We start from the raw sequence: 16,483 nt of genomic DNA, 5'->3' as shown, positions 1-16,483 counted from the left end.
GGTAAGATTTTTTCCACTCTTTGATAATTGACCATTCTGTTTAGGCAAAGGAAGAAGAACAACAAAAAAACATGAAATAACTTCTCTGCCCTCATAGTCTGCACTACTAGTCTGCCCTCATAGTCTGCACTACTAGTCTGCCCTCATAGTCTACACTACTAGTCTGCCCTACTAGTCTGCCCTACTAGTCTGCACTCATAGTCTGCACTACTAGTCTGCCCTCATAGTCTGCCCTACTAGTCTGCACTCATAGTCTGCACTACTAGTCTGCCCTACTAGTCTGCCCTACTAGTCTGCACTCATAGTCTGCACTACTAGTCTGCCCTCATAGTCTGCCCTCATAGTCTGCACTACTAGTCTGCCCTCATAGTCTGCACTCATAGTCTGCACTACTAGTCTGCCCTACTAGTCTGCCCTACTAGTCTGCACTCATAGTCTGCACTACTAGTCTGCCCTACTAGTCTGCCCTACTAGTCTGCACTCATAGTCTGCACTACTAGTCTGCCCTCATAGTCTGCACTACTAGTCTGCCCTCATAGTCTGCACTACTAGTCTGCCCTCATAGTCTGCACTCATAGTCTGCACTACTAGTCTGCCCTCATAGTCTGCACTACTAGTCTGCCCTCATAGTCTGCACTACTAGTCTGCCCTCATAGTCTGCACTACTAGTCTGCCCTACTAGTCTGCCCTACTAGTCTGCACTCATAGTCTGCACTACTAGTCTGCCCTCATAGTCTGCCCTACTAGTCTGCACTCATAGTCTGCACTACTAGTCTGCCCTACTAGTCTGCCCTACTAGTCTGCACTCATAGTCTGCACTACTAGTCTGCCCTCATAGTCTGCACTACTAGTCTGCCCTCATAGTCTGCACTACTAGTCTGCCCTCATAGTCTGCACTCATAGTCTGCACTACTAGTCTGCCCTACTAGTCTGCCCTACTAGTCTGCACTCATAGTCTGCACTACTAGTCTGCCCTACTAGTCTGCCCTACTAGTCTGCACTCATAGTCTGCACTACTAGTCTGCCCTCATAGTCTGCACTACTAGTCTGCCCTCATAGTCTGCACTACTAGTCTGCCCTCATAGTCTGCACTCATAGTCTGCACTACTAGTCTGCCCTCATAGTCTGCACTACTAGTCTGCCCTCATAGTCTGCACTACTAGTCTGCCCTACTAGTCTGCCCTCATAGTCTGCACTACTAGTCTGCCCTCATAGTCTGCACTCATAGTCTGCACTACTAGTCTGCCCTCATAGTCTGCACTCATAGTCTGCACTACTAGTCTGCCCTCATAGTCTGCACTCATAGTCTGCACTACTAGTCTGCCCTCATAGTCTGCACTACTAGTCTGCACTCATAGTCTGCACTCATAGTCTGCACTACTAGTCTGCACTACTAGTCTGCCCTCATAGTCTGCACTCATAGTCTGCCCTCATAGTCTGCACTACTAGTCTGCACTACTAGTCTGCACTCATAGTCTGCACTACTAGTCTGCCCTCATAGTCTGCACTCATAGTATGCACTCATAGTCTGCACTACTAGTCTGCACTCATAGTCTGCACTACTAGTCTGCCCTCATAGTCTGCACTCATAGTCTGCACTCATAGTCTGCACTACTAGTCTGCACTCATAGTCTGCACTACTAGTCTGCCCTCATAGTCTGCACTCATAGTCTGCACTCATAGTCTGCACTCATAGTCTGCACTACTAGTCTGCCCTCATAGTCTGCACTCATAGTCTGCACTACTAGTCTGCCCTCATAGTCTGCACTCATAGTCTGCACTACTAGTCTGCCCTCATAGTCTGCACTACTAGTCTGCACTACTAGTCTGCCCTCATAGTCTGCACTCATAGTCTGCACTACTAGTCTGCCCTCATAGTCTGCACTCATAGTCTGCACTACTAGTCTGCCCTCATAGTCTGCACTCATAGTCTGCACTACTAGTCTGCACTACTAGTCTGCCCTCATAGTCTGCACTACTAGTCTGCCCTCATAGTCTGCCCTCATAGTCTGCACTACTAGTCTGCCCTACTAGTCTGCACTACTAGTCTGCCCTCATAGTCTGCCCTCATAGTCTGCACTACTAGTCTGCCCTCATAGTCTGCCCTCATAGTCTGCACTACTAGTCTGCACTACTAGTCTGCCCTCATAGTCTGCACTACTAGTCTGCCCTCATAGTCTGCACTCATAGTCTGCACTACTAGTCTGCACTACTAGTCTGCCCTCATAGTCTGCACTCATAGTCTGCACTACTAGTCTGCCCTCATAGTCTGCACTCATAGTCTGCACTACTAGTCTGCCCTCATAGTCTGCACTCATAGTCTGCACTACTAGTCTGCCCTCATAGTCTGCACTCATAGTCTGCACTACTAGTCTGCACTACTAGTCTGCCCTCATAGTCTGCACTCATAGTCTGCACTACTAGTCTGCACTACTAGTCTGCACTCATAGTCTGCACTCATAGTCTGCACTACTAGTCTGCCCTCATAGTCTGCACTCATAGTCTGCACTACTAGTTTGCACTACTAGTCTGCCCTCATAGTCTGCACTCATAGTCTGCACTACTAGTCTGCCCTCATAGTCTGCACTACTAGTCTGCACTACTAGTCTGCCCTCATAGTCTGCACTCATAGTCTGCACTACTAGTCTGCCCTCATAGTCTGCACTCATAGTCTGCACTACTAGTCTGCCCTCATAGTCTGCACTCATAGTCTGCACTACTAGTCTGCACTACTAGTCTGCCCTCATAGTCTGCACTACTAGTCTGCCCTCATAGTCTGCCCTCATAGTCTGCCCTCATAGTCTGCACTACTAGTCTGCCCTACTAGTCTGCACTACTAGTCTGCCCTCATAGTCTGCCCTCATAGTCTGCACTACTAGTCTGCCCTCATAGTCTGCCCTAATAGTCTGCACTACTAGTCTGCACTACTAGTCTGCCCTCATAGTCTGCACTACTAGTCTGCCCTCATAGTCTGCCCTCATAGTCTGCACTACTAGTCTGCCCTCATAGTCTGCACTACTAGTCTGCCCTCATAGTCTGCCCTACTAGTCTGCACTACTAGTCTGCCCTCATAGTCTGCCCTCATAGTCTGCACTACTAGTCTGCCCTCATAGTCTGCCCTCATAGTCTGCACTACTAGTCTGCACTACTAGTCTGCCCTCATAGTCTGCACTACTAGTCTGCACTACTAGTCTGCCCTCATAGTCTGCCCTCATAGTCTGCACTACTAGTCTGCCCTACTAGTCTGCACTACTAGTCTGCCCTCATAGTCTGCCCTCATAGTCTGCACTACTAGTCTGCCCTCATAGTCTGCCCTCATAGTCTGCACTACTAGTCTGCACTACTAGTCTGCCCTCATAGTCTGCACTACTAGTCTGCCCTCATAGTCTGCCCTCATAGTCTGCACTACTAGTCTGCACTACTAGTCTGCCCTCATAGTCTGCACTACTAGTCTGCACTACTAGTCTGCACTACTAGTCTGCACTACTAGTCTGCCCTCATAGTCTGCACTACTAGTCTGCACTACTAGTCTGCCCTCATAGTCTGCACTCATAGTCTGCACTACTAGTCTGCCCTCATAGTCTGCACTCATAGTCTGCACTACTAGTCTGCCCTCATAGTCTGCACTCATAGTCTGCACTACTAGTCTGTACTACTAGTCTGCCCTCATAGTCTGCACTCATAGTCTGCACTACTAGTCTGCACTACTAGTCTGCACTCATAGTCTGCCCTCATAGTCTGCACTCATAGTCTGCACTACTAGTCTGCACTCATAGTCTGCCCTCATAGTCTGCACTCATAGTCTGCACTACTAGTCTGCCCTCATAGTCTGCACTCATAGTCTGCACTACTAGTCTGCCCTCATAGTCTGCACTCATAGTCTGCACTACTAGTCTGCACTACTAGTCTGCCCTCATAGTCTGCACTCATAGTCTGCACTACTAGTCTGCCCTCATAGTCTGCACTCATAGTCTGCACTACAAGTCTGCACTACTAGTCTGCCCTCATAGTCTGCACTCATAGTCTGCACTACTAGTCTGCACTACTAGTCTGCCCTCATAGTCTGCACTACTAGTCTGCACTACTAGTCTGCCCTCATAGTCTGCACTACTAGTCTGCACTACTAGTCTGCACTACTAGTCTGCCCTCATAGTCTGCCCTCATAGTCTGCACTACTAGTCTGCACTACTAGTCTGCACTACTAGTCTGCACTACTAGTCTGCCCTCATAGTCTGCCCTCATAGTCTGCACTCATAGTCTGCACTACTAGTCTGCACTACTAGTCTGCCCTCATAGTCTGCACTCATAGTCTGCACTACTAGTCTGCACTACTAGTCTGCCCTCATAGTCTGCACTACTAGTCTGCCCTCATAGTCTGCACTACTAGTCTGCCCTCATAGTCTGCACTACTAGTCTGCACTACTAGTCTGCCCTCATAGTCTGCACTCCTAGTCTGCACTCATAGTCTGCACTACTAGTCTGCACTCCTAGTCTGCACTCATAGTCTGCACTCCTAGTCTGCACTACTAGTCTGCACTCCTAGTCTGCACTCATAGTCTGCACTCCTAGTCTGCACTCATAGTCTGCACTCATAGTCTGCACTCATAGTCTGCACTCCTAGTCTGCACTCATAGTCTGCACTCCTAGTCTGCACTACTAGTCTGCACTCCTAGTCTGCACTACTAGTCTGCACTCATAGTCTGCACTCCTAGTCTGCACTACTAGTCTGCACTACTAGTCTGCACTCATAGTCTGCACTCATAGTCTGCACTCATAGTCTGCACTACTAGTCTGCAGTCATAGTCTGCACTCCTAGTCTGCACTACTAGTCTGCACTCATAGTCTGCACTCATAGTCTGCACTCCTAGTCTGCACTCATAGTCTGCACTCATAGTCTGCACTCATAGTCTGCACTACTAGTCTGCACTCCTAGTCTGCACTACTAGTCTGCACTACTAGTCTGCACTCATAGTCTGCACTCATAGTCTGCACTACTAGTCTGCACTCATAGTCTGCACTACTAGTCTGCACTCATAGTCTGCACTCCTAGTCTGCACTCCTAGTCTGTACTCCTAGTCTGCACTCCTGGTCTGCACTCATGGTCTGCACTCATAGTCTGCACTCCGAGTCTGCACTCCGAGTCTGCACTCATAGTCTGCACTCATAGTCTGCACTCATAGTCTGCACTCATAGTCTGCACTCCTAGCCTGTACTCCTAGTCTGCACTCATAGTCTGCACTCATAGTCTGCACTCATAGTCTGCACTCATAGTCTGCACTCCGAGTCTGCACTCCGAGTCTGCACTCCGAGTCTGCACTCCGAGTCTGCACTCCTAGTCTGCACTCCTAGTCTGCACTCCTAGCCTGTACTCCTAGACTGCACTCCTAGCCTGCACTCATAGTCTGCACTCCAAGCCTGCACTCCTAGCCTGCACTCCTAGCCTGCACTCCTAGCCTGCACTCCTAGCCTGTACTCCTAGACTGCACTCCTAGCCTGCACTCCTAGACTGTACTCCTAGCCTGCACTCCTAGTCTGCACTCCTAGACTGCACTCCTAGCCTGCACTCATAGTCTGCACTCCTAGACTGTACTCCTAGTCTGCACTCCTAGTCTGCACTCCTAGTCTGCACTCCTTGTCTGCACTCCTAGTCTGCACTCCTAGCCTGCACTCCTCGACTGTACTCCTCGCCTGCACTCCTAGTCTGCACTCCTAGACTGCACTCCTAGTCTGAACTCCTCGCCTGCACTCCTAGACTGCACTCCTAGTCTGCACTCCTCGCCTGCACTCCTAGTCTGCACTCCTAGACTGCACTCCTAGTCTGAACTCCTCGCCTGCACTCCTAGTCTGCACTCCTAGACTGCACTCCTAGTCTGCACTCCTCGCCTGCACTCCTAGTCTGCACTCCTAGACTGCACTCCTGGCCTGCACTCCTAGCCTAGGATGCTTGTATATTTCCCCTTTTCTTGAGGTCAGAGCTGAACAGAGCAGACCAGAGGAACATTCTCCAGCCTTCTCCAGCAGGCCTGTAATGATTGAAGCCTGTTTTATTCTGTTTTTTTTTTATTGGTCCAAACACGGAACCCTGAGGGACACCACGTGCCTCGGCCCTCCAGCTCTAGCCACTGCCAGTGGTCCAACAACCAGCCGGCCTGCCAACGGCTGTCATTTTTATTCTTAGATACTGTAAAGTCACCCATTCAATGATGCCATTAAACTTCTAAACCACAACTGGGTGCCCGTTAAAGATGGTGATAAAGAAATTGCGTCAAACAAACATACCAGGAAGGAAAGTGTCAACTTGAGATCGAGACCACACAGTGACTGTGCTGCAGCCAGAGACTGCCACGCATCCACGGTTGGCTATAATGTGACAATGAATGGTAGCATATTTAGCAATTCACATTAAAGGTCCTGTCTTTCTAAATGTGTTTTGTGTATTCATGCAAGTACAGTGACGGGAAAGAGAGAGAGAAGAAAAATAAAGTGCAACAGAGCGAATTCAAATTTAACACCGGGACTAGAACTGTTCTCTTTGGTGAATGGCTATTGATTACCTACTGACCGTTGCTATACAGTACACACTCCATCAATGGCTTGAGCTTTGGGACAAGAACAGCCATTCTCATTCAACACATTGCCACATCCATTATTCATACAAATCAGTATTTCACTGCGGCATTTCAGTTTGGATTCTTTAGACAATTGTATTGGCTGCCAACTCCCCCTGCAGAGTTATGGGCTGGCTAACAAAGGAAAGGGGAGGGGGTCAGGCTGGCCTATAAATGAGATCTCATATATGGGATGTTTTTTTTAATGTGACACAATCTCTATATCCTGACTATTATAAGGTTGACAATAGAGGGGTCCAAAAGCTTCACCTTAGTTGGTAATCTAATATTTCTACAACCCAGGGCTCTCGCACAATATGGTTTACACAAGTGTGTACGAGCACACACACAGGTGGAATCGGTTTTCAGGTTGCTGGATTGAAGTGGGGGAAGGGGGAGTAAGGTCAGAAACTTCCATCTCATGAGCCCCTCTAGGAAAGATCTTTAGACTTCCTCAGTTTGTCATGAGCTAGTCATTCCGTTTGACCAGTCAACAGTCTAAATGCAGGTTTAGATATTCAAAATCACAGTTTAGGGAGTTGCCTCTGGACCATTTTGAGATCCGCCAAAACTGTGCATTCACTAGGTCAGAGAGAAAAACAGCTACATCTGCCTCAGTCACAAGCACGTCTGCTTTGTTTACATTATGAGTTCACTGTTAGTTGTATATAAATAGGCTAATGTGTTTTGTTCATGAAATGTCATTCATTGTGAAGGCAATTGACTTTCCTTTGTGTCATATTACTGATGTGTCAATAATTAATTTGACAGTTCATTTGACAGGAGAGAAGCTCTGCTAAAATAACTATTATACATAGACATATTACTAACATTAATAACGTGATAACGACAACAGCTGATTGTATTCGTGTCAGAAAAAAATAATGGAAAAGTATGCTAGAATGTGCAACGTTGCCTGGCAAACTATTCGTCATTCTGGTCGGCTTTCCTGCCACGAGTTTCCCCTTCAGCGACTGGGGAAAACGCCGAACCAGCAGCTCTCAGACAAATGAAAGTAATTAGGCCTACATTTACAATGAAATTAACATAGCTCAAAAGTAGGCTGAGCGTTGTTGGAAATTTGAAAAGTGGGAAACGAAGTGAATAGGAAATCTGTGTAGAGATATAAGGGGAAGAATGAACGAAAAGCGTATTGAAATGCAGAAGAAATCCTTTACCCCTTTACTTACGAATAGGTTTTCCAAGTTGTGCAAAACGTCCGGCGTTCAATATGCTCGCTTTCCAGTACAAAATCCAACTAGCCTAAAGATTTTTTTGAAAACCGCTGTCTTTGGGTTAGAAGTTTTCCTTTTGAATAACGCCGGTGTGTTTCTTCTACCCACACGACTCCTTGGTCCAAGTGTCTTCCTCCCCCACGCTCTCTGTGACCACGGATAACAGAGCTGCGAGCCTTTTCTCCAGACCAGCATGCCTACATTTGGGAGCTAGTGACGTTATCCTCCTGTTAGCATTTAATGTCTCTGTGTCTCTCTCTCTCTCTCTCTCTCTCTCTCTCTCACCCCCTCTCTCTCTCAATTAAATTAAAATGGTTTTATTGGCATGGGAAACATGTTTACATTTTCAAAGCAAATTGCTCTATCTCAGCCCTGTATTATCTGCCCTACCTCCCCTATATTTGCCATAGAGCCCCTATATATATATATATATTTTTAATTTCACCTTTATTTAACCAGGCAAGTCAGTTAAAAACACATTCTTATTTTCAATGACGGCCTGGGAACAGTGGGTTAACTGCCTGTTCAGGGGCAGAATGACAGATTTGTACCTTGTCAGCTCGGGGGTTTGAACTCACAACCTTCCGGTTTCTAGTCCACCGCTCTAACCACTAGGCTACGCTGCCGCCCCATATCTGCCCTACATGCCCTATCTATATGCCCTATATCTGGTCTACAAAATTAAATCTAGAATCGGCTTCCTATTTCACAAACAAAGCATCCTTCACTCATGCTGCCAAACATACACGCGTAAAACTGACTATCCTACCGATCCTTGACTTCGGTGATGTAATTTACAAAATAGCCTCCAACACTCTACTCAGCAAATTGGATGCAGTCTATCACAGTGCCATCCGTTTTGTCACCAAAGCCCCATATACTACCCACCACTGCGACCTGTATGCCCTTGTTGGCTGGCCCTCGCTTCATATTCATCGCCAAACCCACTGGCTCCAGGTCATCTAGAAGTCTTTGCTAGGTAAAGCCCCGCCTTATATCAGCTCACTGGTCACCATAGCAGCACCCACCCATAGCACCGCCACAGCAGGTATATTTCACTGGTCACCCCCAAAGCCAATTCCTAGTTTGGCCGCCTTTCCTTACAGTTCTCTGCTGCCAATGACTGGAACGAATTGCAAAAATCACTGAAGCTGGACTCATATCGCCCTCACTAAGCATCAGCTATCAGAGCAGCTTACAGATCAGCCCATTTGTAAATAGCCCACCAACTACCTCATCCCCATATTGTTATTTATTTTATTAATAGTTTTTGTTGTTACTCCTTTGCACCCCAGTATCTCTACTTGCACATTCATCTTCTGCACATCTATCACTCCAGTGTTTATTTGCTAAATTGTAATTACTTCACTACTACGGCCTATTTATTGCCTTACCTCCCTCATCTTTTGCACACACTGTATATAGACATTTATTTTGTGTTATTGACTGTACGTTTGTTTATTCCATGTGTAACTCTGTGTTGTTGTTTGTGTTGCACTGCTTTGCTTTATCTTGGCCAGGTTGCAGTTGTAAATGAGAACTTGTTCTCAACTGGCTTACCTGGTGAAATAAAGGTGAAATAAATTAAACAAAAAACATCCCCTATATCTGCCCTACATGCCCTAGATCTGTCCAACGTGCTCTATATCTGCTCTACATGCCCTATATCTGCCCTGCATGCCCTATATCTGTCATACATGCCTTATATCTGCCCTACATGCCCTTTATCTGTTCTACATCCCCTATATCTGTCCTACCTACCCTATATCTTCCCTACATGCCTTATATCTGCCCTACATGCCCTTTATCTGTTCTATATCCCCTATATCTGCTCTACATCCCCTATATCTGCCCTGCATGCCCTATATCTGCCCTGCATGCCCTATATCTGTCATACATGCCTTATATCTGCCCTACATCCCCTATATCTGTCCTACATACCCTATATCTTCCCTACATGCCCTATATCTGCCATACATGCCCTATATCTGCCCTACATGCCCTACATCTGTTCTATATACCCTATATATGTCCTACAGGCCATATATCTGCCCTACATGTCCTGTATCCGTCCTACATGCCTTTTATCTGCCCTACATGCCCCAAATCTGCCCTACATCCCCTATATCTGTCCTACATCTGCTATATCTGACCTACATGACCTATATCTGCTCTACATGCTCTTTATATGTCCTACATGGCCTATATATATCCTACATGCCCTATATCTAACCTACATGCCCCTTTTCTATTCTACATCCCCTATATCTGCCCTACATGCCCTTTATCTGTCCTACATAACCTATATCTGTCCTACATGCCCAATATCTTCCCTACATGCCCCATATCCTCCCTACATGCCCCATATCTGTCCTACATGCCCTATATCACCCCTACATGCCATAGATCTGTCCTACATGAGCTTTTTATGTCCTACATACCCTGTATCTGCCCTACATGCCCTATATCTGCCCTACATGCCTTATATATTTCCTAAATGCCCTAAATCTTCCCTACATCCCCTATATCTGTCCTACATCTGCTATATCTGACCTACATGACCTATATCTGCCCTACATGCTCTTTATCTGTCCTACATGGCCTATATATGTGCTATATGCCCTATATCTGTCCTATATGCCCTATATCTGCCCTACATGCCCTATATCTGTCCTACATGCCCTATATCTGTCCGACATACCCTATATCTGCCCTACATGCCCTATATCTTCCCTACATCCCCTATATCTGCCCTACATCTGCTATATCTGACCTACATTACCTATATCTGCCCTAAATGCCCTATATCTGACCCACATGGCCTATATATGTTCTATATACCCTATATCTGTCCCACATGCTCTATATCTGCCCACCAAATGCCCTATATCTGTCCTACATGCCCTATATCTGCCCATCAAATGCCATATATCTGCACTACATGCCCTTTATCTGTCCTACATCCCCTATATCTGTCCTACATTCCCCATAGCTGTCCTACATGCCCTATATCTGTTCTACATGCCCTAATCTGTCCTCCATGCCCTATTTCTGTCCTATATGCCCTATATCTGCTCTACATGCACTTTATTTGTCCTATTTACCTATTTCCATTTTGCTGATCCCTGCCTACAGGCAGAAATTAAAACAAGAGGCTCCCACGCTGAGGTCTGTCCAACGCTGGTCAGACCAAGCTGACTCTACACTCCAAGACTGCTTCCATCACGTGGACTGGGACATGTTTCGTATTGCGTCAGATGGGAATATTGACGAATACGCTGATTCGGTGTGCGAGTTCATTAGAACGTGCGTCGAAGATGTCGTTCCCATAGCAACGATAAAAACATTCCCTAACCAGAAACCGTGGATTGATGGCAGCATTCGCGTGAAACTGAAAGCGCGAACCACTGCTTTTAATCAGGGCAAGGTGTCTGGCAACATGACTGAATACAAACAGTGCAGCTATTCCCTCCGCAAGGCTATTAAACAAGCTAAGCGTCAGTACAGAGACAAAGTGGAATCTCAATTCAACGGCTCAGACACAAGAGGCATGTGGCAGGGTCTACAGTCAATCACGGACTACAAGATGAAATCCAGCCCAGTCACGGACCAGGATGTCTTGCTCCCAGGCAGACTAAATAACTTTTTTGCCCGCTTTGAGGACAATACAGTGCCACTGACACGGCCTGCAACTGAAACATGCGGTCTCTCCTTCACTGCAGCCGAGGTGAGTAAGACATTTAAACGTGTTAACCCTCGCAAGGCTGCAGGCCCAGACGGCATCCCCAGCCGCGCCCTCAGAGCATGCGCAGACCAGCTGGCCGGTGTGTTTACGGACATATTCAATCAATCCCTATACCAGTCTGCTGTTCCCACATGCTTCAAGAGGGCCACCATTGTTCCTGTTCCCAAGAAAGCTAAGGTAACTGAGCTAAACGACTACCGCCCGTAGCACTCACTTCCGTCATCATGAAGTGCTTTGAGAGACTAGTCAAGGACCATATCACCTCCACCCTACCTGACACCCTAGACCCACTCCAATTTGCTTACCGCCCAAATAGGTCCACAGACGATGCAATCTCAACCACACTGCACACTGCCCTAACCCACCTGGACAAGAGGAATACCTATGTGAGAATGCTGTTCATCGACTACAGCTCGGCATTCAACACCATAGTACCCTCCAAGCTCGTCATCAAGCTCGAGACCCTGGGTCTCGACCCCGCCCTGTGCAACTGGGTACTGGACTTCCTGACGGGCCGCCCCCAGGTGGTGAGGGTAGGCAACAACATCTCCTCCCCGCTGATCCTCAACACGGGGCCCCACAAGGGTGCGTTCTGAGCCCTCTCCTGTACTCCCTGTTCACCCACGACTGCGTGGCCACGCACGCCTCCAACTCAATCATCAAGTTTGCGGACGACACAACAGTGGTAGGCTTGATTACCAACAACGACGAGACGGCCTACAGGGAGGAGGTGAGGGCCCTCGGAGTGTGGTGTCAGGAAAATAACCTCACACTCAACGTCAACAAAACTAAGGAGATGATTGTGGACTTCAGGAAACAGCAGAGGGAACACCCCCTATCCACATCGATGGAACAGTAGTGGAGAGGGTAGCTAGTTTTAAGTTCCTCGGCATACACATCACAGACAAACTGAATTGGTCCACTCACACTGACAGCGTCGTGAAGAAGGCGCAGCAGCGCCTATTCAACCTCAGGAGGCTGAAGAAATTCGGCTTGTCACCAAAAGCACTCACAAACTTCTACAGATGCACAATCGAGAGCATCCTGGCGGGCTGTATCACCGCCTGGTACGGCAACTGCTCCGCCCTCAACCGTAAGGCTCTCCAGAGGGTAGTGAGGACTGCACAACGCATCACCGGGGCAAACTACCTGCCCTCCAGGACACCTACACCACCCGTTGTTACAGGAAGGCCATAAAGATCATCAAGGACATCAACCACCCGAACCACTGCCTGTTCACCCCGCTATCATCCAGAAGGCGAGGTCAGTACAGGTGCATCAAAGCTGGGACCGAGAGACTGAAAAACAGCTTCTATCTCAAGGCCATCAGACTGTTAAACAGCCACCACTAACAGTGAGTGGCTGCTGCCAACACACTGTCATTGACACTGACCCAACTCCAGCCATTTTAATAATGGGAATTGATGGGAATTATGTAAATATATCACTAGCCACTTTAAACAATGCTACCTTATATAATGTTACTTACCCTACATTATTCATCTCATATGCATATGTATATACTGTACTCTACATCATCGACTGCATCCTTATGTAACACATGTATCACTAGCCACTTTAACTATGCCACTTTGTTTACTTTGTCTACACACTCATCTCATATGTATATACTGTACTCGATACCATCTACTGTATGCTGCTCTGTACCATCACTCATTCATATATCCTTATGTACATATTCCTTATTCCTTATCCCCTTACACTGTGTATAAGACAGTAGTTTTGGAATTGTTAGTTAGATTACTTGTTGGTTATCACTGCATTGTCGGAACTAGAAGCACAAGCATTTCGCTACACTCGCATTTAACATCTGCTAACCATGTGTATGTGACAAATAAAATTTGATTTGATTTGATTTGATTTGATATATGTCCTACATGCCCCATATCTGCCCTACATCCCATATATCTGCCCTACATGCTCTATATCTGTCCTACATGCCCTACATGCCCTGTCTGCCCTACTTCCCTATCTTGTATCTGCCATGCACACTTATATCTACCCCAGCCTACGATTATCAAAAGCTAAACAAGGTTGAATAATGGACACAAGTTCCAATGTCATTTAGGCTGAACAATTTACATTGTTTAGACAAGACAGAGGATTTAGATTAGAGGTAGCAAAATACCCAAGACCCGGTCAAGGACCGGAGCAGATCCGGATCCCAAATTCAAAATAATGTCAGGAGTCTGGGTCGGGACTAATATGATTGTCACGGGTCTCAGTTATGTGTAATTCCAGGGGCGCAACTTTCACTGGGGATGGGGGGACATGTCCCCCCACATTCTGAAATTGTATTTTTGTCCCCCACAGTATTATCATTGGAATCTGATTCAAAACGAGGCAACGGTGTACTTAAGGACCATGCGGACGCCTCCGAGAGGCCGAGTAGGCTGTTTGGAGTGTTTATACGATTGGATAAAAACTGAAAAAATTATAATAATTATGTCCCACCCACTCCTAAAACCCAAAGTTGCATCCCTGTGTAATTCTAACTGACTTGTCCGGAATGGCCCATATAGATCCGAACGCCACTGCGCAGTAGAAAGAGACATTTTATTATTACTGCGTTTGTTCTTGCTTTTCACAAGAGTGAAGCGTGGCGGGTGTAGCTAGTTGTTGGCCAATTATAAGTCATCAAAGAGGCGATAGGCTACAGTCATAGAGCTTCGCTCTATGTGTGGCAAAAGTTAGGCAATATGTAATCAATGGAAGATGAAATGAACATTACAGAATTAAAAGTTAAAGGAAAATGATAAAAGGAAAAGTTAAAGGAAAATGACCAAGAGCCAACAGGTAGGCTGCTACTTAATATTATGAATGGAGTTGTTGTTCTTTGTAACTGTAGGAGGAGAAAGCGCATGCACTGTAGCCTCAGTTAGCTAGCTTAACTAGCTTCTCCCAGTTTGATGCAGTCAAGACAGGAACTACGTCATCATATTTGATGACAAATAACCTAGCTATGGCAGCTATTAGTCTACTATAGAGGAAGTCAACTTGATTGCTGTCTCTTCTCTTTCCCTCCCCCCTCCCTACTCGTAATCACCATGTCACTAGCTCACAGTACGTCCCCTGCCTGCCTGCTAGAGCGGCACCTCTCTCCCTCCTCTCGCACTTTATCAGCTTCTGGGTCCAATCGGAATGCGGCTCTATATTAAAATAAAATAGTTATGCATATCGGGACTGGTTGGGAAAGTCCCAGGTCAATTTTGGAACGGGTCCAACATTTTGAGTGAAGACCTACAATTTAGAGGTCATACTGAAATCTTAGTTAAACATAATTTACTTATATGAATGTTTGTATTGTCCCATTCTAGTACTTATTATCTGGTGTGTTTCAGTTTGAATGGAGAGAGCTGGCGCCCATTCATAGCAGATATCTCAGTACAGAGTTGTGCATGTGTTCCATTGGAAAACAGGAATAGGGAGAAACAACAGCTTTTGTGTATGCGTTGACATTGTGTTTAAGTTACAGGGCAGGGGATCAGGCTGAATGGACTGCTGTGACTGGAGAAGGGGACAACTGGTGCCAGGAACTCTCTGACTTATAATTGTGCTTCTTGGTAAATTGAATGAGATTTGAATGAAAATGAGAAACAGTTATTGGTACTTCCTAAGTGCATTCAACCAAGGAGGTTTGAAGAAAACTATCATTACCAGAGTGCAATGTTTGACAGGTTTTTATCGTTTTTTTTATAGCTTGGAGTAGTTTCCTTCGGAAAAAAACATATTTTGATTTTAAAAAAGTAGTGCTTTTGATGTGACTTTTGATGCAGGACACACATACATCAAGGGCATTCTTGACACAGTTCCCGTGACAGCAGAGAGATAAGGGAAGTGGGCTGTCTCTAGCTCTGTTTGTTTACCGTAGAGCAGAGCTTTGTGTCTTTATTATGACTACACACACACACACACACACACACACACACACACACACACACACACACACACACACACACACACACACACACACACACACACACACACACACACACACACCAGGAGGGCATGGGCGACCTAACACTAAGCACGTACCTCCTCCTAAAGGCTGACTGTGTGTGTGTGTGTGTGTGTGTGTGTGTGTGTGTGTGTGTGTGTGTGTGTGTGTGTGTGTGTGTGTGTGTGTGTGTGTGTGTGTGTGTGTGTGTGTGTGTGTGTGTGTGTGTAAACTAGTTGATGGATCTGTAGGATAATGTTTCTGAGGGTTGGGTGTGATGAGCACTTGTATTTCCACTGGCCTACGAGCGAGTGAGAGGCTCAAGGTCCAACACATTCCTGACTGCATTGGTCAGTAAAGGATCTCTGATATGTTTTTATAGGCAGGCAGGCTGCACAGACACACACACACACACATAAAGACACAATCTTGTTTGGAGTTCCTCTACCAGACAGACTTCATTATGTGAAAGAGACAGAGAACTTCCCCAGGCCAGTGGATTCCATCCATGTGGACATTCCAGAATGGAATCAAGGGGTTGCGGGGGGGTCTGACACTGGCGAGGACGACAAGGGGCATCAGGGCTGAAGAGGGCCACTGTCATATCCATCCATCCATCCATCTGTCTGTCTGTCTGTCTGTCTGTCTGTCTGTCTGTCTGTCTGTCTGTCTGTCTGTCTGTCTGTCTGTCTGTCTGTCTGTCTGTCTGTCTGTCTGTCTGTCTGTCTGTCTGTCTGTCTGTCTATCTATCTATCTATCTATCTATCTATCTATCTATCTATCTATCTATCTATCTATCTATCTATCTATCTATCAGGGCTGAGGAAGGCCACTGTCATATTTATCTATTTGGGGCATCAGGGCTGAGGGCCACTGCCATATCTGTCTATCAGGACATCAGGGCTAAGGAGGGCCACTGTCATATCTATCAGGGGCA

General features: G+C 46.4%; 1 protein-coding gene across 4 annotated transcripts in view; it reads right to left on the bottom strand.

The window, feature by feature from the left end:
- The window catches only part of lhfpl2a (LHFPL tetraspan subfamily member 2a), a 76,050-nt gene extending 68,011 nt beyond the window's left edge, over window positions 1-8,039 (bottom strand). For all 4 annotated transcript variants that reach the window (XM_052525573.1, XM_052525571.1, XM_035757178.2 and 1 more), the window contains exon 1: window positions 7,799-8,039. The gene's annotated coding sequence lies outside the window, so the exon portion shown is untranslated. The remainder of the gene's footprint in view (window positions 1-7,798) is intronic.
- Between the last annotated feature and the right edge of the window lie 8,444 nt (window positions 8,040-16,483).

The sequence above is a fragment of the Oncorhynchus keta genome, chromosome 9 (genome assembly GCF_023373465.1).
Source record: "Oncorhynchus keta strain PuntledgeMale-10-30-2019 chromosome 9, Oket_V2, whole genome shotgun sequence".
Lineage (NCBI taxonomy): Eukaryota > Metazoa > Chordata > Actinopteri > Salmoniformes > Salmonidae > Oncorhynchus > Oncorhynchus keta.
The sequence above is the reverse complement of the archived record's forward strand: the minus strand, read 5'-3'. Positions and strand labels throughout refer to the sequence as shown.